The 27085-nt window shown below is 45.2% G+C and overlaps 1 pseudogene across 2 annotated transcripts; it reads right to left on the reverse strand.

Annotated features, from left to right (window-relative positions):
* Positions 1-1426: 1426 nt before the first annotated feature.
* On the reverse strand, positions 1427-21975 carry LOC123801687 (cationic amino acid transporter 3 pseudogene; annotated as a pseudogene). 2 transcript variants are annotated; one of them, XR_015721638.1, is made up of 3 exons: positions 21831-21975; positions 16960-17008; positions 1427-6571 (listed from the first exon to the last, which is right to left on the reverse strand). The product of XR_015721638.1 is annotated as a cationic amino acid transporter 3 pseudogene, transcript variant X2 (transcript). The 2 variants fall into 2 exon arrangements; XR_015721637.1 differs by lacking the exon at positions 16960-17008.
* Between the last annotated feature and the right edge of the window lie 5110 nt (positions 21976-27085).

The raw sequence follows: 27085 nt of genomic DNA on the forward strand, positions 1-27085 counted from the left end.
GGCTTGCCTGAAGCCACCTACATCCTGTTGGGAACATCAGAAATTCAGCAAGTAGCAAAGTAACTGCCCTCCCTCCCTCCCAGGGCAGGCCCCATACCTAAATACAATAGGAAAACTCTGGCCCTCCTATACCAAAGCATAAAACTGACTGCATCAGGAAGGATGCCTGTTGTGCCCACACTAGAGCCAGTCTCATCTTCAGGGATTCCCTGGAATCAGGTGGAGATGGTTGGGTCTTCTACCAATTTCATTCCTTCCAGCCCCTCCCCACACCCCATGAGAAGAGATGGAGCAGGACTAGTGGAGGTCATGTCAGGCATTGTCATGCCCCAGGGCTGCATTGTCCCTCCGGTTCTTTGAATGAACAACACTGTTCTTACTGTTGGATCTAGAGGAAATGTACAACCTGCTCCTTGTCCTGAGCAAGATTCCATGGGGATGGAACAGACAGGACAGTCACCAGAACTCAGGCATAGCTGCGCAGGGCAAAACTACAAGTGCCTGGTCTGGTTCTAGATGCTGGGTACAGATACAGTTCTGGATGGAGAGAAATGCTGTTTGTCAAGGAAGTCTCCAGAAGGTAGTTTTAAACTGGACGTCCATGTACCCCAAGCAGTGCAAAATATTTATGGACCTCTGTCCAAAGCCAAAGACATACCTTGTCATTATGTGTATTATCATCCATTTGTCATTCTGCCTAACATGACTCAGAGCCAATGACTGCTACACAATTTGTTTCTTATTCTCAGTGGCATAACTTGAATTTAATCTTCTGTTGTGCTGTTTTAATCTGACCAAAAAAGTCAGTACGATTTAAGCTTGAGAAAGAGTCAGGTGTGGAAAAAATACTTTAAATATAGATTTACCATAGATTCTTAATATCTTAATACAACCAGCTACTTTACCATCTGCTGTTTTATCTTATAAGAAAATCTGAAAGGTAGACTGTTTTTTACTGCCAGAGGAATCTCTTTCACAGGATAGAAAGGATCATCATCCATATCTGTGCAAAGAATGTGTATTAACGTTTAGTAGCTCATCCAGAAGTTTAAGGTAGTAATAATAACATAAAGAGTGACACCAACGTCTTCTCTTAGCCCTACTGTAAAAGATCACATGTTTTCTATATGGCATAGAAAAACATATTTGTTTCAAATTGAATGAAAAATAAATCCTGTAGTTTTCCACAAAGAAATAAAATAAAATAAAAAATAAAGGAGTAGCACATGCTAGCTTGAAGGAAAAGAGAATTTTCCATACCAAGGAAATGTGTAGGGCTTCATTCAATTTAAGATGAATTTATTAAATGCTCATTATGTGCCTGGACCCCAGCTGGATGCTCTGAGAGTGAACAGGATACACTCCGTACCCATGATCTATAATCGGGGGGCGGGGGGAGAAAATAAAGATAACTGTGGTATGCTATTTTTCAGTTTCGTATTTATTGAGGTACCATTAACGTATAAAATTGTAAGATGTTTAAGGTGTACATAGTGTTAATTTGATAGACATATGATTGTGAAAGGATTCATTATGATTTGACCACTGTGAAAGGACTAACGATGGTATTTTAATATAAATGTGTCATTAAATGAAGGTGAGCGTACAAAGGGCGACTTTGTTTCTCTCACTTCATCTTTACAAATGAGGAGGCTTCAGCTGGGGCTTTGGTTTTCAAAGTGTGTTCCCTGGACCAGCAGCATCAGCATCACATGGGAACTTGGTAGAAGTACAAGTTCTGGGCCCACCCAGACCTCCTGAATTCCAAACACTGGGGACAGGGGCTCAGGGATCTGTTTTCACAAGCCTCCCAGGTGTCATGGCACCCCCTGAAGTCGGAGCACCACTGAGCAGAGTAGTATTCCTGGCCACTCTCCACGGGGCTCTCTCACTGGGACCTTGATTAATGAAGTGAAGACAACACTCTGAGCATACCAGGCTTAGCTTCTTCCAATTTTTTGTTGGTCTCCTTTTTTTGTCCAGAACAAACCTGCTCACTGGATAAATGCCATCCAACCTGCTCATACAGGAGAAAAACTAATAAAAGCACACTCTGTCCTGTGATGGCAGGTGAGGGATGCTCGGCACTACTTGGGATGAGGAGTAAGTCTGTCTAATGTAGTGATACAGGAGTAGTGAGCCAATTAGGCTGCAGATCTATAGCTAATGATTTAATCATCTGTCTCTATGTCATGATTATTAGTTTGTCCAAACATAGGAAGGGGAAATGGGGTGTTATTTATTGGATATCTACAGCTCCAACAATGGGTTGTAGTGAAGAGTGGACAGGATATAGGTTCAGATCCCTGCAGTAGAGAGACCTAGTTAAGAGAATAACAGGACAGAAGAACCAGAGGAAATCCTAGAAAATTTTAAGGAAATGGAATTTGAGAAATGTTCATTGTGACCCCTCCTTTTACAGATAAATAAGCAGGGCATGGAAGGAACCGAGCAGCTTGCTCAAGGTCCCATTGCTAGTTAGTGGTGGAAATAGGAGGAGAACCCAGGACATGTGGCTCTCAGCTGTGCACTTTCTGAACAGGTGGACCAAAGCTGACAACAGTAAAGGACCTTTAAAGTCCAAGAATGCAGATGTCACTAAGAGAAGTGCCAACCCTAGGGATTTTGGTAGTGGGTTCCAAGCCGAAGTGCTTTGTTCTCAGAGGAAAGCTCTGGCTCCCGTCCACCTGTGCATGCTCTCTTGTCCCATCACACAGCCAAGACTCAAGCTCCGCAGCTTGCTTCATTTTCCTGTGTGCTTTTCCTGGTATTGTTCTCTCTGCCTACAATCGCTCCCTGCTACACACATGTGGAAAGATCCTGTCCTTCCTTGGAGAGAGCCAACTCAAATACCATTCCTCTACAAGTACTCTCTGATTTCACTAATCAACCCTCACCTCTGTGCCAGCCACAAATGATCATTCTCCACTCTGAATTCCCACGACACTTTGTTTGTATGTTACTTATGACAACACTTTGTACTTTTTATTACAGCTATGCTTTAACCTTGTGTTAGAATATCAGCTTCTTAAGGGCAGGGACCTTATTTCATCTGTTTTTGGTCTTTTTCTAGTTTCTTTTATTTTTAATTTTTTTTTTACTGAAGTATAATGAACATGCAGTGTTCTTTTATTACTCTCAGGTGCACAATACAATGATTCAACAATTCCACACTCTTCTCAGCACTCATCAAGATTAGTGTACTTGTAATTCCCTTTATTTAAATCATCTATTCCCCTACCTATCTCCCCTTTGGCAACCACCAGTGTGTTCCCTGTATTTAGGAGTCTGGGGTGTTTTTTTGTTTGTCTCTCTTTTTAATTTTTAATTTTTTTAATTCTTAAAATTTACATAAGTTGAAAACGTATGGCATTTGTTTTACTCAGACAGACATATTTTAATTAGCACTAGACACACCCAGTCCATCCATGTTGTTACAAATGTCAGTATTAGAATAGAATACAAGATTCTATTCTTCTTTATGGCTGAGTAATAGTCCATTGTACATACATACATATATACTACATCTTCTTTATCTATTGATCTACCGTTGGATACTAGGGTTGCTTCCATATCCTGGTTATTATAAATAATGCTGCAATAAACAAAGGGGTGCACATATCTTTTCAAATTCATGAAACTAAAATGCTTTTGCACAGGAAAGGAAACCTTCAACAACAACAAAAAAGGCAACCTACTGAATGGGAGAAGATATTTGCAAATGATATATCAATAAGAGGTTAACACTCAAAATACATAAAAAACTTATACAACTTAACACACAAAAAAATGACCCAGTTAAAAAATGGGCGAGGAGCTGAATGGATATTTTTCCAAACGAGACAGAGATGACCAACAGACACATGAAAAGATACTTAGCATCCCTAATCATCAGGGAAATACAAATTAAAACTGCAATCAGATACCACTTTATACCTGTCACAATGGCTAAAATAAAAAAGACAAGAAAAACAAGTATTGGAGAAGATATGGAGAAAAAGGAACCCTTGTGAACTGTTGGTGGGAATGTCAATTGGTGCACTCACTATGGAAAACACTATGGAGATTCCTCAAAAATTTTAAAACAGAACTACCATATGATCCAGTAATTCAGCTATTTTCTTAGGTAATCTCTGCAGCCAATGTGGGGCTCAAACTCACCAGCCTGAGATCAAGAGCGGTGCTCTACTGACTGAGCCAGCTAGGCACTCCCTTCGTTAGTGGATATTTAACCAAAGAAAAGGAAAACACTATTTCAAGTTTCTTTTAATACTAATTTTGCAAAACCCAGTAAGCAGCTATAGGCACAACTGAAAAGTAGAAAGTAAAACAAAAAAAACCCCAAAAACACAAACAACAAAAAAAAGGGAGATAGAGCAAAGACACACCCTTCACTGTACCAAAAATACAGAGCTCTATTACGGTTCCCCCACCAATATCTCATACGAGCTCTAGATTTCTCTGTGCTCAGGAGTAATCCCATTATTGTGCAAGTGACCAGACTGCATTCAGGTTTGATGATGTCATACCAAATATGCAGTGCCACTGCTGAGTTCAAGGTTTACAGTTTGGGCCCTTAAGTGCGGTTTAGTGACCAGGTTTTGCTGGATCCCATAGCTGAAGTAGAGTGTAAACCCAAGCAGCATCCAGACACCAAATCTCAGCCAGGTGGCAGATGTCATCTGCACCATAAGGCAAATATTCACAAAGATGCTCAGGAGTGGGAGGAGAGGCAGAGCAGGGACCTTAAAGGGAAGGGGAGTGGAGCTCTGTGGCTGTCTCCAGATGACCCCAGTGATCCCAGTGATGAGCACCAGGAGTAGCACGACCACTGTGATCGGACCTGGGTCTCCAGAAAGCAGACCTGGCCAGTGGGCCAGCACCAGGCAGAGGAGAGTCAGCAGCAGAGCAAGCAGTGAGGAGCAAATACAGACAATCCTGCCAGAGAGTGGAGTCGGGGTATGGCTGTCTGGAAAAAATAGTCCCCTTAGGGTCAGCTTCTCTGCTGCAGGTCCCTTCTCCTCCTGCACCTGCGCTTTATTTCCCCCATTCTCCTCCTGCAGCGCTTCTTCATTTTCCTCCTTCCTCCTCTTAGGCTGATACCTGATGATGAGAACACAAAAAGCTACCAGGGAATAAGATATCAGGGTCCCAAATGACCTCAGGTCCAGAAGATCAGTGATTCCAAAGAAGAGTACCATTATTGCTGCAATAGTGACAAAGATCACAATGGCTGCGATACGGCCATATGTGTGAGTACGGATCCTGGTAAGGACAGGGAACAGGAGGCGATCCTCTGCCATCATGGATATCACCAAACGTATGGGGAATGTAAAGCTCCAGTAGGCGTAGACAAAAACATTACAAAACATTACAATAACTACAACATAGTAGGCAGGGACCCAGCCAATATGGAGAAATATCTCAGGCAAGGTGCTCCCGGGTCGAAGCTGGTAGTAAGGCACCATGAGCGTAAGTGCTGCAGAGACACCAAAATACACCAAAAAGCAGATGAGCAGTGAAACCACAATGCCCCTGGGGATGGAACGCTGGGGATTGTGCGATTCTTTGACTCTGGTAACAATAATGCTGAAACCTATAAATGCATAGAAACAGGTAGCTGATCCTCGGAGAATCCCCTGGAAGCCAAAAGGCACAAATCCTCCAGAGCCCAGAGGGCCCAAGCGAGACGTGTCATTGAGCCCAGCCTGTACGTAGTCCTCTTCTGTGAGCTTCCAGTTGTGCAGGTCCCCCTTAATGAAGCCAGAGATGATGACAAAACTGAGAACCAAAAGCTTCACCAATGTGAACACTTCGAAAATTCTGAAGAAGCCATGTCGCCCCACGTATTGAACTTCCATGAAGAAAAACAGAAAGAGGACAAAAAAGTAGTTTACATTGTCTGCAAAGAATTGGGGAACTTGCTCTGAGATGCTCTCATGCATGGTCTCAGAGATCCGGTTTGCAAAGAGGATGTCAAAAGCCAAGGACCAGGCTTGGACCACAATGAATCCATCAGCAACAAAGGAAAGGACAAGGTTCCAGCCAGTGATGAAAGCCCAGAGTTCACCTACAGTGACAAAGCTATAAAGATATGCAGAGCCAGGATGGGGAACCCGGACACTAAACTCTGCATAGCACAGCCCAGCCAGCATTGAAGTTAGGCCGGCCACCAAAACGCAGATCACAATGGATGGTCCTGCTTGATTACTGCCCACCTCATTAGCCAGGAAATACACACCAACACCCACTGTGCGGCCCACACCCAGGGCCACTAAGTCCAGAGTGCGCAGTGTTACGCCAGTTTCAAACTCAAACACTTTCTCCAGCGGATGTCTGCGTATGAGCTTTCGACCAAATCTGCGAAGTGCCTGACGCAGCATTCTAGCTGGAATTGGAGACGATGCTAAGGATCAGGGAGCTGTAGCAAGCCCAGGGAGCCAACAGTGTTGCATCTGGTTCATTGAGGCTGGGTTAAGCCAAGTTGGATTGGGACTGCTGAGGTCCATTTCTCAGGCTTCAGAGCTGCCGCTTCATATTTCTTCTAGTAAATGCTATCCTTCCATAGTGCCTAGGGAGACAAGAAATATTTACTGAACAATGGTGGTCAGCCAACCAACTGAAACTGAAAAGTCACATGTACCTTGTTGCAGCCCAAGTATCACACAAACTGACACCAAAAGACATCATACAAAAATCAATGCTGTTTTCCCCCCAGATGAAGTACCAAATACCTCTCAACATCCTGCTTTTCTTTAATTTTATTTTTCAGAAGACTCTATTCCCAGCATGGAACCAAACACAGGGCCCAAACTCACAACCCTGTGATCAAGACCTGAGCCAATATTAAGAGTCAGACTCTCAACTGACTGAGCCACCCAGGCACCCCAACATTCTCCTTTTCTACACACCACATGACATAATCCCTTGGAGTTCATAAATCATGTAGCTTCATGTACTAATTAGGCAGTGAGACACAACAGGGCATGAATGTGTTGTGCACAAATTCATAGGCAGTATGCGTGCACAGTGATTGAGCGTGAGTAATAACACATTAATTCATGGACTAGAGGGCCTTGCTGCAACTACAGACCCATGTTTTATATATCATAAGAGTTTAAAATACAAATATTGGTCTCTCAGTCTTAAAACTCTTAGCCCCAAAATCTGCTACCCAAGGATAGATGTCACTTTGGCTCCCTTTCTCCTCATTCTGCATCATCCATTTAGCTGTACTGATGGCCAAGATCCTATAGTCCATCCTTCCCTTTACCCATTTAGGCCCACAAAGGCACTGTGAACAGAGAGGAGGAGGAGGAGAAGAAAGGGGCTGGGCCTTTGTAACCACCTGTAAGAAGGAGAGGATAGGCTGTCTGGGAAGGAAACACTGGAGAGATGGGGGCACCAGCTAACCCAGGGTCCATGACTGACAAGGAACAGGAGCCAGGAAGGTGGTTTTGTGAATTCTGAAATCCAATACATCTCACCTAAAACATCCAGGCAAAACTCACTATAATTTTAATGTCCTCAATTATATGAGTGTGATGCATAGGGAGAAAAATAGGTCACCTAGCTCAGTAACTCACAACCAAAACAATTCCTTCCTTTCCTCCTCTCTAGTTTCCAGGAGAGAAGGTGAGCTCACTTCTGCAGACAGTCCCCTCACTGGCCACACTGGGCTCTATACACACCTGCACCATCTGTGATGTCAGCTGTTAGGGACCTGGAGATTCTGCCCTGCTCTGTGAGCTTGTAGTAAAACACACACTTGCAAAGCCACATGAATTTTTCACAAGGAGTTATTTTTAACTCAAATTGTTGTTGACTGTTTTCTTAATGATTGAACCCTGCATGTATTTCCTTCTTCCCTCTCCTCCCCAGCTGCTATTCAAATGGCCCCTCCTCAAGGGGAACAAGGCTTTGGATGAACAATTCACAGCAATGCCCAGAAATGAGTAATGGAGAACACCGAGAACAGAGTCATGCAGCCCCCACTCTGCTCTCGCCTCAGCCTTTGGTTTTCAGAGAATTTTAGGAAATGCTGTCAGGAGTTTTTAAAGACAGAAAATGAAGTCAAAATAGAAAAGTCTTCTCTATAGATGATAAAAATGAACCCTTGGGTTATGGGCCAGACCTTCTGTCTATAAAACGATCCTGATTCCTTATTTGCCACTCACCAGTTCCAATGATATGATTTACCAACAAGCAAACCATATAGATAAGGAGGGTCAATTATTAACTTATGGAATCTTTCTACACTATTTGAAGTGTCCCTGACCCATGACCAGGCTTCCAACCCTGGTTTTATTCCTTATGATTCACCTTGTAATGCTAAGGACTCTAATTAGACACCCTCATCCGAGCTGGTGCTAACACGTGGGGGGAGTCCTAGGCTCACTGCATTAGACCAGGCATCAAGAAATGCAAGGCTCAATACAATAATAATGCTAATAAAAATAAAAATAATAATAATATTTTTGTTACAGATGCCTCATTTGGAATAGGCAGTGTTGGGTACTATATAGAGAAGAACAATGATCATTATTATGTCAGACATCCTGGATGTGAGGCCAGGACCTTCCTTGTGACTACATGAATTTGGGTAGTTTGCTTAATCTCTCTAAGCCTCAGTCTCCTCACCCACTAGGAACCTTAGTTGACCTCCCTCACTGGATCAACATGAGAATTCCATAAGAAGATACAAACTATCACACACTGCTGGGGGCAGTGTCACTGGGGCACATTTTAGTGGAATTAAGAATGCTCACATAATTGGGCACTGTAGCTGTTGAATGGGTGAATGTGTCTAAATATACATTCATGGAGCATGATGTGGAAGAGCATTTGTTAAATACACTAACAAGTGCTTCCAGTGATGAGAGGAAATGCGAATACAGATAAGAAAGAAAGGGGAAAATAAAATGCATTGAAAGGGCACCTGAAAGGAAGCAATGGAGCAAACATGCCATGACTGAGGGAGGGACTAACTCCACTCTGCACTGCAGTTTCAACACAGGAATTGCAGGAGGTAATGTTGTGAGAGCACCTGGTATAGACCCTGATAAATGGCAGGCATTCAGCAGACTTAAACTGAAGGGGAACTGGAATACTGTAATCGTCAGGATATGAAGAATACACAGAAGGAATACCTGATAGAAAGAAGGTGAAGAACAGGGAAGTTGGGGCACCCCTCTTACTAATTCCGTCTGAACCCATTTCCCTTTTCCCAATTCCTCTTTTTTTCCTTCAGCTCCTTAAATTGTCTTTGGAGGTTCCTGTAGTTGGCACTAAGGATGCTTGTACCACCTTTCTCTGGGGAACCCTCCCCAGCCACCCCCAACCCAACAAAGACACAAGAGTGGTTCTTCACATTTGTTGAATCACAGACCCCTTGAGGTTGGTCACCTCAAAAAAAATGTCATGCACTCTTCTGATGTCCATCCATGGACCTTGAGCAGGAATTCCAGAGGAGGACCATCTGAATGGTGGGGTCAGAGACTGGTAATGCTTGATAACTTCTGTTTCCCTCAAATGGGTTATACATGGTGGTCCTTGTGCTCTTCCCACTTTTACTGAAAGTGAGGGAAAGCCAGCCTACAGACAAAGTATGAAGATACCAGAGAAGCAACCCAAGGAACAAAACATCTGGGTATTCAATTATTGTATTATATGACTCCAACAGAAGCAGGCTGAGAAAACAAATGAAAACCAAACTTACAGAAGAGAAAGCACACCCATCTCTCAAGGGCTTTGAGAAAGCACACCCATCTTCTCAAGGGAATCCTGAAAGAGCCCACTACAAATCCAGCTTATGACAACACAGAGAAACGCCATCATCAAACACCATGTGCAGAAATGCACTTTCTCTGTGCAATAACTTTGGTTATTCCAATGGTTTCAATTCCCCAGCTGTCAGAGTCCTGCCCTAATTCTCCCCCTACCCTCAGATACATCACCTTCTTCCTAATTCAGCTCCTCACTTCCTGACTTACCCTTCCTGGGATGAGCCTTTGGCCTGGGTAAGTTACCTGCCCTGCCAGGGATGCCCTCCTCTCTCCTTTCTGTCCCTCTTGACCCTGCAGCCTCCCTCAACCCTATTCTACAACCTTTTCCCACCTTGCATCTAGGAAGGCTTTCCTAAGCCATCCTGACTGATCCATTGTCCAACCTTCCTCCCCTCCCCACTAGAACTTACAGCCTATCCTGACGGTCAATTGAAACTAATTTTCCCTCTGTCACCTGGTGTCCTAAGGTCCTTAGTTCCTAAGTTCCTAAAATTGCTTTATAGTCTAAAAGCTTCTGGAGGGCTTGGCCAGGATATACATGCCTCCTCATTCTGGATTCCACACTCCCATCTACAACCCTTACTACACAGGACAAGGATCTGCTCATGATTGTAGCAAGCAAGCAAAAGAGGCAGATAGGACAAAGAAAATGAACATTTAGATGTATTGATTATGATATTTTGAGATTCCTTGAAGAAGATTTGTTTTGTTTTGTTTTTTTGTTTTTTGGAAAGAAAGAAAGGGCCAAACAGAGGTATAAGCAGACTAGAACATGCACCATCATCTATTTTAAGAGCATCCTGAGGACATTTCATAATGAGGGCCCTGGGTCTTTGAATCTCAATTTAATTAGGAAGCAATATCTCCCAAAAGAGGTGTTTCTCAGGGGATGTCCTTAAAGATATGCAGACAGGCCAGGGAACATGAAGTCAGCTTGTATGAATTCCGTAATGCCCTGTCTTCCCCTTCCTTCCCTCTTCCTCTTTGTGTTTCTGTCAGTCTCTGAGCTCTTTCCAAACTCCAGAACTAAAGTTCCACTCCACATTGCCTGGAAGAACTCCTGTCAAGTCCAACAAAAGACTCCCTAAATTGCAGGCTGTTTTGCTCTCCCAGCCAGCCCCACCCACTGTCTTTAGTCTTGAGGTCATTGTGTTCAGTCTGCTGATTCTAAGAAGAATACTGACCTCACTCTGCACCTCTCCTTTTCAAAAAATTTTTCAAGGCAGTAACATCCACTGATTTCCATGGTAGAGAGTTAATGCTCCTGCCAATCAAGAAGTTGGCCTTGTGGTTCCTCCTGCATAACATCAAAGACAGTTTGGATACCAGTTGCTTTGCTACAAGTTTGATAAAGACTTGAGAAGAAAGCTAATGAGGATGTTAGATCATTGTTTTCAACTTCTCACACTTTCAGAGAAGTGGACTTTAAATGCAACATCTCCAGAGATTATATTATTCCTCTCTATCCAAGCACAGCTCCATCTTGGTCCCAAAGCATATAAACTCCCTCTTCCTCCTTAAAATTACAAGACAATGAAGCTCCAGAGCCAATCAAACCAGTGGCTCCGAAACACTCAAATACAAATTATTTTGGATAGCTGGACTCCCCCAGAGTTTCTGAAGTCCTAACTCAAGGAGCCCTGGACTCTGGTAGGGGGCAGTCAGGAATACAAGAGTAGGGGCGCCTGGGTGGCACAGCGGTTAAGCGTCTGCCTTCAGCTCAGGGCGTGATCCCGGTGTTACGGGATCGAGCCCCACATCAGGCTCCTCTGCTATGAGCCTGCTTCTTCCTCTCCCACTCCCCCTGCTTGTGTTCCCTCTCTCGCTGGCTGTCTCTATCTCTGTCAAATAAATAAATAAAATCTTAAAAAAAAAAGGAATACAAGAGTCGAGGGCTGAGTTCAGGGCAAGAGTTTGAAATAGTAGTAAGTGTGATGCGTGTGTAACCAACACTTCCAGAGTGGAAACAGAATATGTAGGAAAAGGTAAACAGAACAAAGCCACCATGAAAACTGGGGCTGAGTTTCATATACAAGGGTAATAAAAATTGTTAGTAAAATCAAATGCAATATGTAATCTTCCCATTTTCTCTCTCTCTTCAGGCTTTCTCTAGAAGTCTGTGTCCAATCATCGTCTGTCATTTATTAATTCAACAAGTAAACTGTTCCCTATGTATTTAGTACTATGGATAAAGCAAAGAAAAACAAAAACATCCCTCCACTCACGTTGCTTACATTCTTGCAGTAGGAAGCAAAAAATAAACAGATTAGTAATAATTGTGTTGTATTTGCAATCAGTGCTACAGAGAAAAGGAAAGCAAGCAAAGATTAGGTGTTGTTATTTAAGATGGGTGGTCCAAGACAGACTCACCTTCACGCTGCTGTACAATTATCATCACCATCCAAATACAGAACTTGTTCATCTTTCTCAGCTGAAACTCTGTACCCATTAAACAGTAGCTCCCCATTCCTTCGTCCCAGCACCCATGTCAACATCATTCTGCTTCTTGTCCCCATGAATTTGCCTAATCTAGTTAGCTCAATTAAGTGAATCATACAATAGTATCTTTTCGTGACAGGCTTATTTCACTTGGCATAATGTCTTCAAGGTTCATCCCTGTTATAGCAGAGGTCAACCTATCCTTCCTCTTAAAGGCTGAGTAATATTCCATTGTGTGTATATCCCACATCTTTGCTTTCTGTTTATCCACTGATGGGCATGCTGGTTGTTTTGCCTATTTGCTGCTATGAATAATGCTGTTATGAATAAGGGCATAAAAATATCTTTTTGAGTGCCTGCTTTCAATTCCGTGGGATATATACCCAGAAGTGGGATTGCTGCATCACATGAAAATTGTATATGTAGTTTTTTGAGAAATCACCTGTTTTCCCACAGCAACTGCCCCATTTTACATTTCCACCAGCAATGCACAAGCGTCCCATTTTCTCCACCTCCTTGCCAACATTCATTATCCTCTGTTTTTTTTAATAGCACCCATTTTTTAAAGGGTGTGAAGTGGCACTTGGCAGGTTTTGAGGAATCACAAGGAGGCCTGTGGGACCAGGACACAGTGAGTGAGGGAGGGGCAGTAGGGGATGAGGTCAAGAGAGCAGAAAGCAGATCCTTCACAAAGGGTCTGAGAGTCACTGTGAGGACTTTGGCTGTTACTCTGGGTGTAATGGAAACCCTAGAGAAACTGAGGGTTTCACATGTTGTATACTGATATTCAAGTTCTTTGAACTAAGTCTTGGGGTCTAAGGAAAGGCCTCCTCCAAAGTTCGAAAACAACGCATGGAGACAGGTTGCAGAGCACTCAGTAGATGTCCAGTGTTTCTGACAACACACCAAGGGCTGAAAAAACTATGTGCCTCCATCTGCCTCCCTCTCTAGATACCAAAGAAGAGATGCCATACAGCCACCGTTGGGACAGTAACATGACGGATTGCTCTCACTGAAGCTGTTCACTCTCTGGATTATTTCCAGGCAGGGCTCCATCACTTAAACATCAAACAAAAGTCATTTTAGTATCATTCACTATTTTAGGTTATTCAGTATTGTGGATAATAAAGTGCTGACATGGAGATAAAGGACACTTTTTCTGGAACCTGGTGAAATTAAGGACTGCAAAGACAAAGGTAGGTAGACTCTCAGCAAGGGGACAGGAACCATGTGAACCAGACACTCACAATGCAGAATTACATAGATGTATCCAGTCCCAAGCCCCAGATGCCCCAGGAAGGACTGTCAGAAACGTCTGAGACGTGCAGAGCTGGAGAGAAACAGCCCCAAAGGGAAGCCTGAAAACACATTTCTGTGAGTCAAAGAATACCTCTCATAACCTCACTTCCCTTGGGTGACAGGAATGAAAGGTGTTACATCCAAATGAGAAGTCCAAGGAGTTATACAGTTTCTCAACAACAAATAATCTGGAGTGAATGGCTGCCCAACCACCAAGTATAAATGTTAGAAAATATGCACGGGTGTGTGTGTGTGTGTGTGTGTGTGTGTGTGTGTGTGTGTGTGGAGGGGGGTGGCGGAGATGGAGGGTAGAGAAGGAGAGAATCATGGGGCTGTCCCTGCTGGGAAAGGAGGAGAGGCAGAAATCAGTTTTCACTATGCCATTCTTAGGATTCAAAGGGGGCTTAGGGGAAGGAAGGATAGTAAAATGTAGAAACCAAAGTAACTAGTTTCTCTCAGCAAGGCAATGGGCCATGTGCTTCTAGGTTTTCTGTGCTGTGTCCCTTTCCAGCTGAAGATTATTTTATTCAATCTCCACTCTCAACATAGTATGATCTCCACCCACTCTAGGGTAAAGAGACACCACAGCTTGCCTCACATCATAGGCCCCATCTCATCTCACTTTTCTGTGGGCTCTTTATAAAGGTCCTGGGTTACATTTAACCTTCAAACATGTATTATAAAAATAGGACTAGAATGTAAGAGGAGGCTGCTCTTTCTCCTGTCCTCAGGTAGAAAAATAATAGACCTGGGGTGCCTGGGTGGCTCAGCCATTGAGCATCTGCCTTCAGCTCAGGTCATGATCCCAGGGACCTGGGATCCAGCCCCACATCGGGCTCCCTGCTCGGTAGGAAGCCTGCTTCTCCCTCTCCCACTCCCCTTGCTTGTGTTCCCTCTCACTGTCTCATCTGTCAAATAAATAAATAAAATCTTTAAAAAAAAAAAGAAAGAAAAGAAAAATAATAGACCTAAGTAGCAGTGAAAGTCTTATGTCATTCATCATTCATTTATTCAATAATTATTAAGCACCATCTAAATGATGTCCTATTGCTTTACCCTATGTACACAACCAAGAGGGAAAAGATATGTCCCTGGGTATATGGCACTAATTGTCTTTAACAATGTTCTTATATAATATTCCAACCCAAAATGTGTAACCTGAATTTAATGATAAAAAACAATCAGTCTAGGTTATTCCTAGGTATCTTATGATTTATGAACATCTGTACTCTGAAAACCTTAGAACACTTATGAAAGAAATTGAAGAAGACACAAAAAAATGGAAAATCATTCCATGCTCATGGATTGGAAGAACAAACATTGTTAAAATGTCTATATCATCCAAAGCAATTTACTCATTTAATGCAATCCCTATCAAATACCACCAGGATTTGTCACAGAGCTAGAACATACACCCTAAAATTTGTATGGAACCGCAAAAGACCTGAATAGCCAAAGCAGTATTGAAAAAGAAAAGCAAAGCTTGAGGCATCACAATTCTGGACTTCAAGCTATATAACAAAGCCATTGTCACCAAGACAGTGTGGTACTGGCACAAAAACAGACACATAGATCAGGGGAACAGACTAGAAAGCCCAGCAATGGACCCATAACTTTATGGTCAAATAATCAACAAAGCAGGAAAGAATATCCAATGGAAAAAAGACAGTCTCTTCAACAAATGGTGTTGGGAATATTGGACAGCAACATGGAGAAGAATGACATTGGACCACTTTTTTACTCCATACACAAAAATAAGGTCAAAATGGAGGAAAAACCTAAATGTGAGACAGAAAACCATCAAAATCCTACAGAAGAACATAGGCAGTAACCTCTGTGACCTCAGGCACAGCAACTTCTTACAGACACATCTCCAGAGTAAAGGGGAAAAAAGCAAAAATGACTTACTGGGACTCCATCAAGGTAAAAATCTCCTGCATAGCAAAGGAAACAATCAACAAAACTAAAAGACCACCTATGGAATGGGAGAAGGTATTTGCAAAGGACATATCTGATAAAGGGTTAGTATCCAAAATCTATAAAGAACATACCAAACTCAACACCCCCAAAATAAATAATCCAGTCAAGAAATGGGCAGAAGACATAAACAGACTGTTTTCCAAAGGAGACATCCAGATGGCTAACAGACACATGAAAAAATGTTCAGCATCACTCGGCATCAGGGAAATGTAAATCAAACCCACAATGAGATACCACTTCACACCTGTCAGAATGGCTAAAATTAACAACACGAAAAAAACAACAGGTGTTGGTCAGGATGTAGAGAAAAGGGAACCCTCTTACACTGTTGGTGGGAATGCAAACTGGTGTGGCCCCTCTGGAGAACAGCATGGAGGTTCCTCAAAAGTTAAAAATAGAACTACCCTTCAATCCAGCAATTGTACTACTAGGCATTTTACCAAAGGATACAAAAATACTGATTCGAAGGGGAATGTGCACCCTGATGTTTATAACAGCATTATTAACAATAGCCACATTATGGACAGAGTCCAAATGTCCATCAACTGATGAATGAATAAAGATGTGGTGTGTATATATATATATATATATATATATATATATATATATATATATAAGGAATATTACTCCAACATTAAAAAGAATGAAATCTTGCCATTTGCAATGATGTGGATGGAACTACACAGTATTATGCTAAGCGAAATAACTCATCACTGAAAGAAAAATACCATATGATTTCACTCATATGTGGAATTTAACAAAGAAAACAGATGAACATAAGGCAAGGGAAGGAAAAATAAACTAAAGATGAAAAGAGAGAGAGAGCCAAACCATAAGAGACTCTTAATGATAGAGAACAAACTGAGGGCTGCTGGAGGGAGGGGGTGGGGGATGAGCTAAATGAATGATGGGTTAATTTTTTTTTAAGATTTTATTTATTTATTTGAGAGAGAGAGCACAAGTCAGGGGATAGGCAGAGGGAGAGAGAAGCAGGCTCCCCGCTGAGCAGGGAGCCCAATGTGGGGCTTGATCCCAGGACCTTGGGATCATGACCTGAGCCAAAGGCAGACACTTAATTGACTGAGCCACCCAGGCACCCCAAGTGATGGGTTTTAATGAGGGCACTTGTGATGAGCACTGGGTGTTACATGTAAGTGATGAATCACTAAATTCTACACCTGAAGCCAATTTTACCATCTGTGTTAACTAATTAGAATATAAATAAAAACGTGAAATAAAAAAAACGATCAGTCTACAAAACAATTTTCTACAGAAAGTTGACTTTCTATAAAACAACTGAACACTGGGTGTTATATGCAACTACTGAATCATGGAACACTACATCAAAAACTAATGATATACCATATGGTGGCTAACTGAACATAATAATAAAAAAGGGAAGAAGAAAAAAATATATAAATACACAATAAATAATTAATTAAATAAAACAACTGACCTATGCAGCTCAAAACTGTCAATGTCAGGAATGGCAGGCTGAGGAATTGCTGCAAATTAAAGGAGAATGAGGATGACAATGAAATGCAGTGCAGAGCCCTGGAGAGCAACTGGATCAGGGAGAAATATTTTGTTATAAAAAATTTAATAATTAGTAAACTTTGAATATGGACCATACTTCATACACACACACACACACACACACACACACACACACACACACACACACATTGGAGAGAGCAAGCCAATGTGCCAAAATATTAACAATTGCTCAATCTCATTGAAAGATAAAGGGATGTTAAAGCTACTATTCTTGCAACTTTCTGTAGGTTTGATATTTGTCAACCTAAAAAGATAGGAGGAAACCAAGGTCCCAGTAGTAAAGTTCATGGTTTCTCCTTCCCTACATGTCCTTTACAAACAAGCATGCCATCACTTTTGGTTGGAACCAAATCCCACCCAGAATGATCTAGCCCCAAATCAGGAACATTAGATCAGAGGAGTAGGTGGGAAGACAGAACTACCTTGGCTTTGGTGTACAACCAAATTTGTCAGCAAGCAAAAATTCATGGAAGAAACTACAACGTTGGCTCATGTTAGTACAGTTATAAAAACCCTATCCTCTTATTCTTGTTTTGTGTGACTAACACAAACTAATACACCAGGGTCCAAGCCTTGAGCTCTAGAGGCATTGGGGAACATGTACAGAGACAAGAGGGAGATAGAAATGGTATCTGGCAAATAGGGGTACCAGGTATATATGCAAGATTTAGGGCTACATGGACAGAGGGGTGAAAGAGAACCCGAATTTGTTGCACTGCAAGTAATGCACAGATGTGATTTCATTTAACCCCATAACAACCCAATGACATAATTATTGTTATTCCACCTCACAGACTGAGAGGTTAGACAACTTTCCCAAGCTCATATACCCAGTTCAAAGAAGGGCTGGAATTTGACCTTGGTTCTTTGTTACTTCAAAGACCATGTTCTTTCTACAGCAGCACCCTACCTCCACAAAGAGTCAAGAGTCTAGGGTATGGCTAATAAAGGAGTATTTGAGCCAGTTCTTCTCTCTGTGACCAGGTCACCCTCTGCCTATGTTTTCCTCTCCTCCCAAATACATAGTGATGGTCCAGCGCTGGAAGTACTGGGACAGTTAAAACTGAAAGCTCCAGGGCTCCTGGGTGGCTCAGTCGTTAAGCATCTGCCTTTGGCTCAGGGCGTGATCCCGGAGTTCTGGGATCGAGCCCCACATCAGGCTCCTCTGCTGGGAGCTTGCTTCTTCCTCTCCCACTCCCCCTGCTTGTCTCTCTCTCACTGGCTGTCTCTGTGTCAAATAAATAAATAAAATCTTTAAAAAAAAAATGAAAGCTCCATCTAAACCATGTCCTGCTAAAATCCAAAGCTAATCTGGGGCCAAAATGTCTCCAGACCATCCTTTGAAATGCCAAGAAAGATTCCAAAGCAACCCCATACTTATTCCAATAGTTCCAGATACAATTTTACAGCTAATTGTAATTCCTGCCCAAAACTTTAGCCCATTTCCTTTTGCTTGGCTTGTAGTGGAAATATAGGATAATAGATCTCTAGATCCGAAATAGATGACACCGTCCTGTGACTAAACATGGGCATTAGTGCTCCCCATTGTGACCCTTCTCTGTGACCTGCACTGAGCACACACCACCTATGAGCAACACACCATTGTTAATATTTATTGATCACTCAGAGAAATAATCACAGAGACCAATGGACATCAGGCTTCATTATAGACCTCTTTGTCTATTTTTGAATCACCTCACTCTATCTTTTAAGTTGTTAACAAATATGGACTTGACATAAGGAATATTGGGCTTTGTGAACATGCTATTAGTATAGGAAAATCTACAGAGAAGATAAAGGATCTCCTTTCTATCTTAGTTTCAAAACAAAGAAAACCTGAAATACGTCCAGAAACAATGGGGTTAACAAAACAGCCTCTCAGGATGCTATTCCAGGATATTATATTAAAGTTTTGAATAAATCTAAGGAATTCCAAATGAAATCATTGGTTTCAGATATTTGCAGATCACCAATCTAGCTCACAATTCAATCCAGCAGACATGAAGTCACATAGACACTTAGCACCTTGTCCATACTACCTCTACCTAGTAGGTTCCTATGGTTTGCAAGTACTGCATATCTGGGCCAGGCTCCTGCCATACCCTTGGTCCACCCTCCTGGTCCATAAAATTGGTAACTCTAACAACAAGATACTCCCACCTCTCACTCAGATTCACCCAGCAGCCATCAGAGAGTGCTGCCCTTCCTTGAAATAGGATAAAGCCCTAAATCAAATTCTTCCTGACCATGACATTGCCCCACATAACTGCAGTGGGAGTACTCTCTACCAAACTTCTGGAAAATGACACTTTCCTCAAGTCTTTAAAAAGACTCTCTCTCTCTCTCTCTCAACCAGACCTATAGTTTCCCACTGTCTATCAAATCCAAACTTCTAAGATTGCATTTCTAAGTCTTTCTTTTCACTGTTTTTACCACTTTCCTACTATTAACCTTTTCTGTGGCTCCTGCTTGAACAAGACAAATCTTTCCCCACACGTACACATCTTGCTGCCCTCACACAGACTGTACCTCCCTGCCTAAAAACACTCTTTCCTAACGCTATTCAACATGACTCCACTTCCAGAAATGGCTTGGTCACAGCTACAGATATGATTAGATCTCTCCATTATGTTCCACTTGCCCCCTGCTCTCCCCTCATTCATGTCCAGTGGCATAACTCAGGGTCTAGAACACTGCACTGGGGGAATCCCAGTTAGGGAAGAGGGTAGGAGTAGTAGGTGGTGAGGTGGAGCCCAGGAGCAGAGCTTCTGCCTGAGGATGCTTCCAGCTTGCCTTTCCCTCCCCACCTGAAGCCTGAGGTACAAAGAGTTAACTGGCCACAGCCAAGCAAGTACCCCCCAGGCTCTACAGCCCAGTGTGGATGTCAGAGATCTGACAAAAGAACCAAGGTCAAAGTCTCTTTTACTACAACAAAGTGAAAGTACAAAGGAAGTAACCCAAGTCAGCTGAGACAAAGTGCACTATCTGTGGCATTTATGATTTGCTCTCTAGACTGGCAGTTGTGAGTGCTCAGAGCCCATGCCTCCTTCTTCCACGTACCTTCCCAATAGACACCTTCAGTAACACATTCGCACAAGATAGCTTAGGAAAAGCCAACTATCTTTCTGGTTATCTTCTTTCATATCTTTAATGTGTCTTCCGTCCTCCCGTGTAAGGACTCAGCTGTCTCTGTCTCTCCATCCTATCTCACAAGACTTGGCGTGGGTCCTCAAAGAGCCCTAGGCAGCTGCTGCAGACCACCACCACCTCCTTTGGAAAGTTAATTGTTTTGTTTTGTTTTGTCTTATTGCAGAAAAGACACCAGATCATCTGAGTTGTATGAAAATTGTATCATGCCTTAAAGTCCTGAGCTCTTCTCCAAATATAGACCCACATGATTCTCCACCATAACCCACCTGCCTCACCCCAGCTCAGACAATGTAATCTACAACCACCAGCCTCTGCCACCACAATCGAAGGGACACTCTTCCTAGCTTTTTCTCATCCTCACTCTGCTTTGTGATTTCTGCAATAATCAAAGAAAAATGGGACAAGGATATACGAAATGAATATCATCCAAAATTTGTATTTATCAATTTGGAATACACTTGGTGAAGAAATTGACCTTTCCACATGATTTTGCTTTAACTAAGGTGAAAATGAATCTGCCTTCTGGAAGCACATAACATGTATCAATTGATAATGGAGAGAAGTAGCCCAAGAACTGCTAGAAGGCAAGAGAAAGACAACCTAGAAATCAACATTTGCCAAATGTAATCAATAAAACAGGTGTCATGCACGGATAAGTGTTGTCTGTGTTTCTGGTGTTGGGGTGCTGCCCATAGTGTACATGGCAGCGGGGAGGTCGGGACGGGAGGTAGAGAGGGTAGAGAACAGTTTAAGGTTCAAAGGGCCTTCAAAATTAAAGAGTTGCAAATGTGTTTTGTGGTAACAGCAAACTGCCTCTTGGTGACTCAGTGTTTTAATGACCAAAAGGCAGCCACACCCCAGAGGACCTTGGTTATCTTTCCTCCTACAGCCTTACCTAGCCTATAATAAATCCTTACCACAACATTTTTTAAATTAGATAGGAAAGGCAGGGAGATACCTTCAGCAGCTATAAAAATAGATACTTAGGTCCTTGAGCCTGGAGGAAGAAGTCCCTCAAATCCTCTATGGTGATGAAGGACCACCTTATCAAACTGGACCTGCTATTCTGCAAAGTGCACACCGATGTCCTCCCTAAGAAGATACGACACAGAGACCTTCAGAATCTCCAGTGAGAAATGAGGCAAAACATGAAGGAGGCAGCAAAAAATCTTCACTCATTCCAGGAACATGTGTAGGCATACTATGTGCTGGGCTCTGTGGGACAGACAAAGATGAAGAAAGCAAGCTCTGCACCAGCTCAGAACGGAAAAGTCATGGAGGGCAGGTCAAAGAGGTGGGAAGAATGTTGGAGGAGAAGCACCAAGGAATAACCTCCCCTGACTCATATTTTGCTCATCAGAGCCGAGAACTTTTCTGGTCTGGAGGAGAATGTGCAGGCTTCCAAATCCCTCTGACCCCAGCAAACCTACCTATCCTTTCCAAACACACAAGGTACTGGTCTACACTCCCCAATCCAAAGCCTAGCTCTGGTGCCATGAAATACCCTCTGCTCAAATCCCCCAAGGCTTCTATAGCCAGTGGCATCCAAGCCCCGCCTTCTTCCTCTCTGGCTCTGTCTTCATTTTCCTGCCAACTCTATAAACAGGAGAAATCACTTACCCATGGGCTTTTTCTGCCTCAGAGGAGAAACACTTAGGAAGAAGGTGCAAGTGAACCAAGGACGAGGGAAGGAGTTTGGCCAACCAGATTCAGGACTTGGAGTGGAGCTCACAGGGTGCCATCAGGGAGTTGAGGCTCTGGGGAGGCAAAGTCCTCATGGAGGAGGGGCCTCAACAGTCTGAGCATTAACAAGGCTGAGCCTCAGGGAGTTGGGGCCAAAGGGCAGAAGGGGCCTGGGAAGGATGTGAAAGTAGGAAGGAGGTGGTTTAGCCGGAATCCTGGAGGAAGGCTAAAGTGGGCAATCAAAGAGTAGTGGGGCCCTGCATGGGAGAGGAGGTGGACTGAGGACTTAAATGGAGCTTTGCTGGGGAATTTGTTGGCAGCAAGATGTGAATTTAGAAGTAAACAAGCTCTCCAGGGTCCTAGGAGTGTAGGAAGTCCTGGCTGGCAGGAGGAGAGTGTGGGGAGTCCAGTGGAGGCCAGCCTGTGATTTGGAGGTCAGTCCCAGATCCAGCTAAAAAGCCCACTCAGCAGTCCTGTAAACAAGGACAGAATTACCTCCCCCCACCCAGGTGCCTCTCCCAGAATCTCCTACAGCTTCCTCTACAACCACCATCCATCCTGGCCCCTCAGCCACATTTCCAATCATGCCAGGAATAAAACTAAAAGGGAACTGTCTTAAGCTTTACCATAAGGGATTTCCTGAGACAGTCACTGGTGTTCATAGCATGTTCTGACTGTATGTGCCTTGGACATTGTGCTGGAGGAAGTAAAGATCCAGTCCCCGCCTACAGAGCTTCCTGCTCTAGACAATCCTAACGTAGCACTTCCAAGACCCTGAAACGGTGACCAAAGGAAGGGGCCTCCTCCTTCCCAGAATGTGAATCTTCAAACACAGGTAAGACTTCTCAGAGCCGGAGAAGGTGGGACCTACTTAGAGACCCAGGGATGAATGTACAAGTGATGGGCCCACAAACCATGGGTCTCAAGGATAAGGGGCATCGCTGCCTCTACTTGATAACGTGGAGATGCCTCTAAAACCTAAATTAGGTTCCTTAGAGACTGGGGTAGAAGTGGAGGGAGGGGAGAGAAGGGTAACGGCGGGTCCCTACAAGGACAGAGTCTATAGTAACTATACTAAAACAGAGCATTGAACTTGGAGCAGAAAGAATTGAATTGCTCCTGATCTCGGGAAGAGCCTCCACCTAGAGAAAGCTATAAATCACACTGACTCTTCCCTAACACATCTCCAGGAGGCATGGACCTAGAACAATAATTGAAGCACCTCCTGTGTTCCAGGCATTATGCTGGATAGTGGATGAGTGGTCCAGCCAAGAGTGCAGAACCAGAATTCCTAGAGGCAAAGGAGACAGGCAGTATTGGAAGGATGGCTGTCATGACAGAACAGTAGGGGAGGGGCGTCTGGGTGTTTGATCTGTGTCTGTTTCAACAGTCCTAGGCTGTCTTCCCTGCCTCCAGCTCGCATTTCCCCAGATGTGCATCTGCTTGAGGGCAAGAAGGGCAGTTGCAGGGAGAAGGTATGCCTATCCTTGCATCTGGTCCCAAGGGCAATCCCTTTCCCTTTCTCCCTGTGCTATTCACTGCCTGCTGGGCAGATGGTGGGAGGCTGGGGGAAGGCCAGGGCCCCCAGTCACCAGGTAATGAAAAGAACTAGCCTAGGCACTTCTTTCCCTAATCCCCACTGGCCAGCTGCTGTGTGCTGGCAGCCTGGAAGCCCTACAGCATCACATTAGACCTGGCCCAGCCCAGCGGGCCAGGGGTGCTGTCTTGAGCCTGGGCATTACAGGACTCATGCTACAAGCCCCTGCTGAGCCCCGGAAACCCTACCCTGGCAGAGGCCCTGTGCCTCATGTTCCCTTGCACACTACTGCCCACCCTACCTGCCCTGTGGAGTCGGCAGCCTCCTGAACTCCTTCTAGTCACTTCAGGGTCACGCCCAGAACCCCCTGCAAGCTGGGGCTGAGCTCCAAACCCCCCATGTTGCCTCAGGGCTGCTCCCAGAGTCCATTCCAGGTGGGCCAGGGCCCCCAGCCATACCTTAGTCCCATAGCGAGCTCCTCCAGGTGGACCTGCTCCAGGTTCCTGCTGCTGCCGAGGAGTCCGCCGCCACTGCCACCGCTGCTGCCCTTGCTGCTGTGCCCCCAGCCTGGCCACCTCCACAGAGGCTCTGAAGCCCCCACTGCTGCCCCTGGCAGTGTCCTTGCCCTCTGTACAGGCCACATCACATCTCTGCTGCCACCATCCCTGCAGCCAGTGCCACTGCATTTGTAGCCACAACCTGGATGGTGGCTATGGCAGGGGTTGCATCTGCCTGGGAGAAGAAGGCAAAGAGCACGGGGCCCAACACCTGGCACCCTGTGCGTCAAGGAGTTCCAGAGCAGCTACAGACTCTGGAGGCAGAGACCATCCACACAGGAGCCAAGGCTGGCCATGTCCCCCCGGTGCTATGGAGATGCCCACTGTGGTACTCCCAAGACTTCTGAGTGTTCCCAGCTTAGCAGCCATCAGGGGACAAAGAGATGGGGTTGCGGGGGGCAGGGAGGCCGCAGGGGCACAGGGGCTGCAGGTGGCAGATGACAGGTGACAGTGACCCCCTTTGGAAAGCACCTGGAAGAAGCATGCTTGTGAGAGGTGCAGCAAGGCCTTCAGCGGCGTCTCCCATCCAAATGACAGGAGCTGTGGCACTGGGATTAGGAGCCCTACCCGTGCCCAGTGTGCCAGCAGTGCACAAGCACAAGGACCCCGTGAGCTACCACATGTGTGCACAGGACAGGAGGGCTCAGTGCACAAGCCCTACAACTGCTCCCACTGTGGCCAGAGCATGTCCCACAGGATCACCTCATCGGTCATGCTCACCGTGCACTCTACAGACAGCCCTTCACATGTGATGTGTGTGGCAGCTTTTGCTCCGAAGGATCCACTGCAGCACACACAGAACTGCAGGAGGACAGGTGCAGGGTCACATGTGTGGCAAGACGCCAAGCGCGGCTGCTATTTCCCACCACGTGCAGGTGCGCTGCCAGGACGACACGGGGTCTGTGAGCTCTGCAGCAGAGGTACCACTGAGCTCTGTCCCAGGACAGCAGTGGTGACAGTGGCCTGGGAGACCTGACCCCACACACACCTGTCCTCCCGGTTCTGCTGCAGCCCCCTGGACAGTGGGCAGGGATGGCAGAGGACAGGAGCGGCCGCTGCCCTCACCCCCTCTCCTCTCTGCACCCCCTGCCCTGCCCTTCCAGATCTGTGAGCCTTCTCCTTGATGCTCCTTGCTCTCCTCCTTCCTCACGCCTCCTGTTATTATCTGCTGCCCCTCCTGGGGACTTAGTACTTTTGTGTCTTACCAGGAGAAGGGAGGGGGGAAGGAGGGGAATCATAGATTCCTTCGCAAAGTGGGGAAAAGGTACGATTGGAGAAGGGGCAGAGCAGGGAAGACAAGGGCACTACCTTCAGAAGGAGGGGATGTTCAGGTTCGGGCTCTAAACATCATCCTACTTAAGATCCCTCAGGGTAAAACAAGTCCAGGGAGCAGAATAAGGAGCCACTAGTGCCAGAGGCAGGACAAGAGATGGAATTTTAAGGCACTACAATAAATGGGGGAACCAGTCACTGCAGGAGTTTCCTGGGAGTTGGCGGACTGGAGCCACAGCGACCCCGTCCCTTGTCTGCCCCCACTCCACCCTTACCTTTTCCTCTCATCCCACTGCTCCCTGAAAGAAGCTGTGGCCCTGGCCATGTCACCTTGTTCCTGTGTTCCCTGCATGTTCCCACCCTTCATCCTTCCTGTTACATGGATGTATTATAATAAATATAAATTACAAAAAAAAGAAGGAAAAGAACTGGCTCAGAGCTGGGGTGCAGAGGATGCAGAGTTGGGGGCATAAGTCTCTCCTGGAGGAGGGGACCTGTAGGGGGACCCAGCAGGTGGGGCCCATCCAGGTGATGTCACAAGGAATGTCTGTACTTTGATGGGGGAGGAAAGGAGGCAGGGGTGTGAGCCAGAGACAGGGAAGAGGCTGAGAGACACAGAGATAAGAGAAGCAGGGAGAGAGCTGGGAGGGAGGGCAGAGAGGGAGCAGGGGTGGGGGAAGCAGCACAGGAGACAGACAGGAAGACATGTGGGGGACACACTGAAAAGCTCACAGGGTGAGACTCAAACAGATGTGATGGGAAGAGAGACTCTCAGACACTGAGGGAGGGACACAGAGATGGGGACAGCCAGAATGGAGAGCTGAGGGCAGACCCAGTCCTAGGAAATCTCAGACCACAGAATATGTGGGGTGAGAAAGACAGACAGACAGGCCCACAGACAGACAGATGTGCTGACAGAGATGAAGGTGAAGGAGGCCAAGATGGAAGGAAGCAGACAGGGCTGCAGGGAGGAGGGGGAGGCAGCAGACAGAGAGAGAGAAGGAGGCAGGTGTGCAGCAGGAGGGGAGCCAGGCCAGGGAGGGGGCTGCATATGGGCTCCAGGAACCTCTTCCCTCTCACCTGACTCCTGCTGAGCCCAGGCCCCTCTCAGGAGCTGCTGCTGCTGGAAGGGCCCAGAAAGCTGAGAGGGTGAGGCTGCTGCCAGGGCTGCCCCAGGCTCCCTCCCAGTGCCCCCCTGGGGCTCCCAGAGGCCCTGTATGGATAAGGACACTGCCTCCCCTCCCCTCCTCTCCCCCCACAGTGCTGCCATCCAAAGGGGCCTGAGCTCAGCCCTAATTTCTCAGAGGTCATGCAGCCTGGCTCAACCTGTGCAGGGGAGTGGGGGCCAAGGAGAAAGAGAAACTGAGGCAGGCAGGCAAGGGAGGCTGACAAGCTCTGGAGAAGGTGCTGGACACACTGGACAGGGATCCCATGGAGGAGAGGGAGGAGAGGTTAAGGCCTGGGACTGGGTCTGCGTTGAGAGCTGAAGAAGCACCAGGCACAGTATGAGCAAAATAACCTACTAGTGACAGTCCATTAACTTGGGGTCAACAGTGTAGACAGGTTCTGAGCAGTCAGGATCAATGCCTTCAAGCAGCTCCTCACTAAAGGGCCCCCACAAATATACATATGAACCCACACAAGGAGACACTGATGCAGAGAATAGCAACACTGGGATCAGTGTCCATGCTGGAATCGAGGTTTTAAGGGACCCGTGATGAAGCGTCCATCCAAGGGTGTGAAGACCTAAGACTTAGCATGGCAGCTGGGCCCTGCTTTTTCCTCCAGGCTTTCTTGATGTTCTGCAAAGATCAGCTCCCCAAGCT

Source organism: Ursus americanus, chromosome 25, assembly GCF_024610735.1.
Source record: "Ursus americanus isolate L20-20 chromosome 25, mUrsAme1.1.p, whole genome shotgun sequence".
Taxonomy (NCBI): Eukaryota; Metazoa; Chordata; class Mammalia; order Carnivora; family Ursidae; genus Ursus; species Ursus americanus.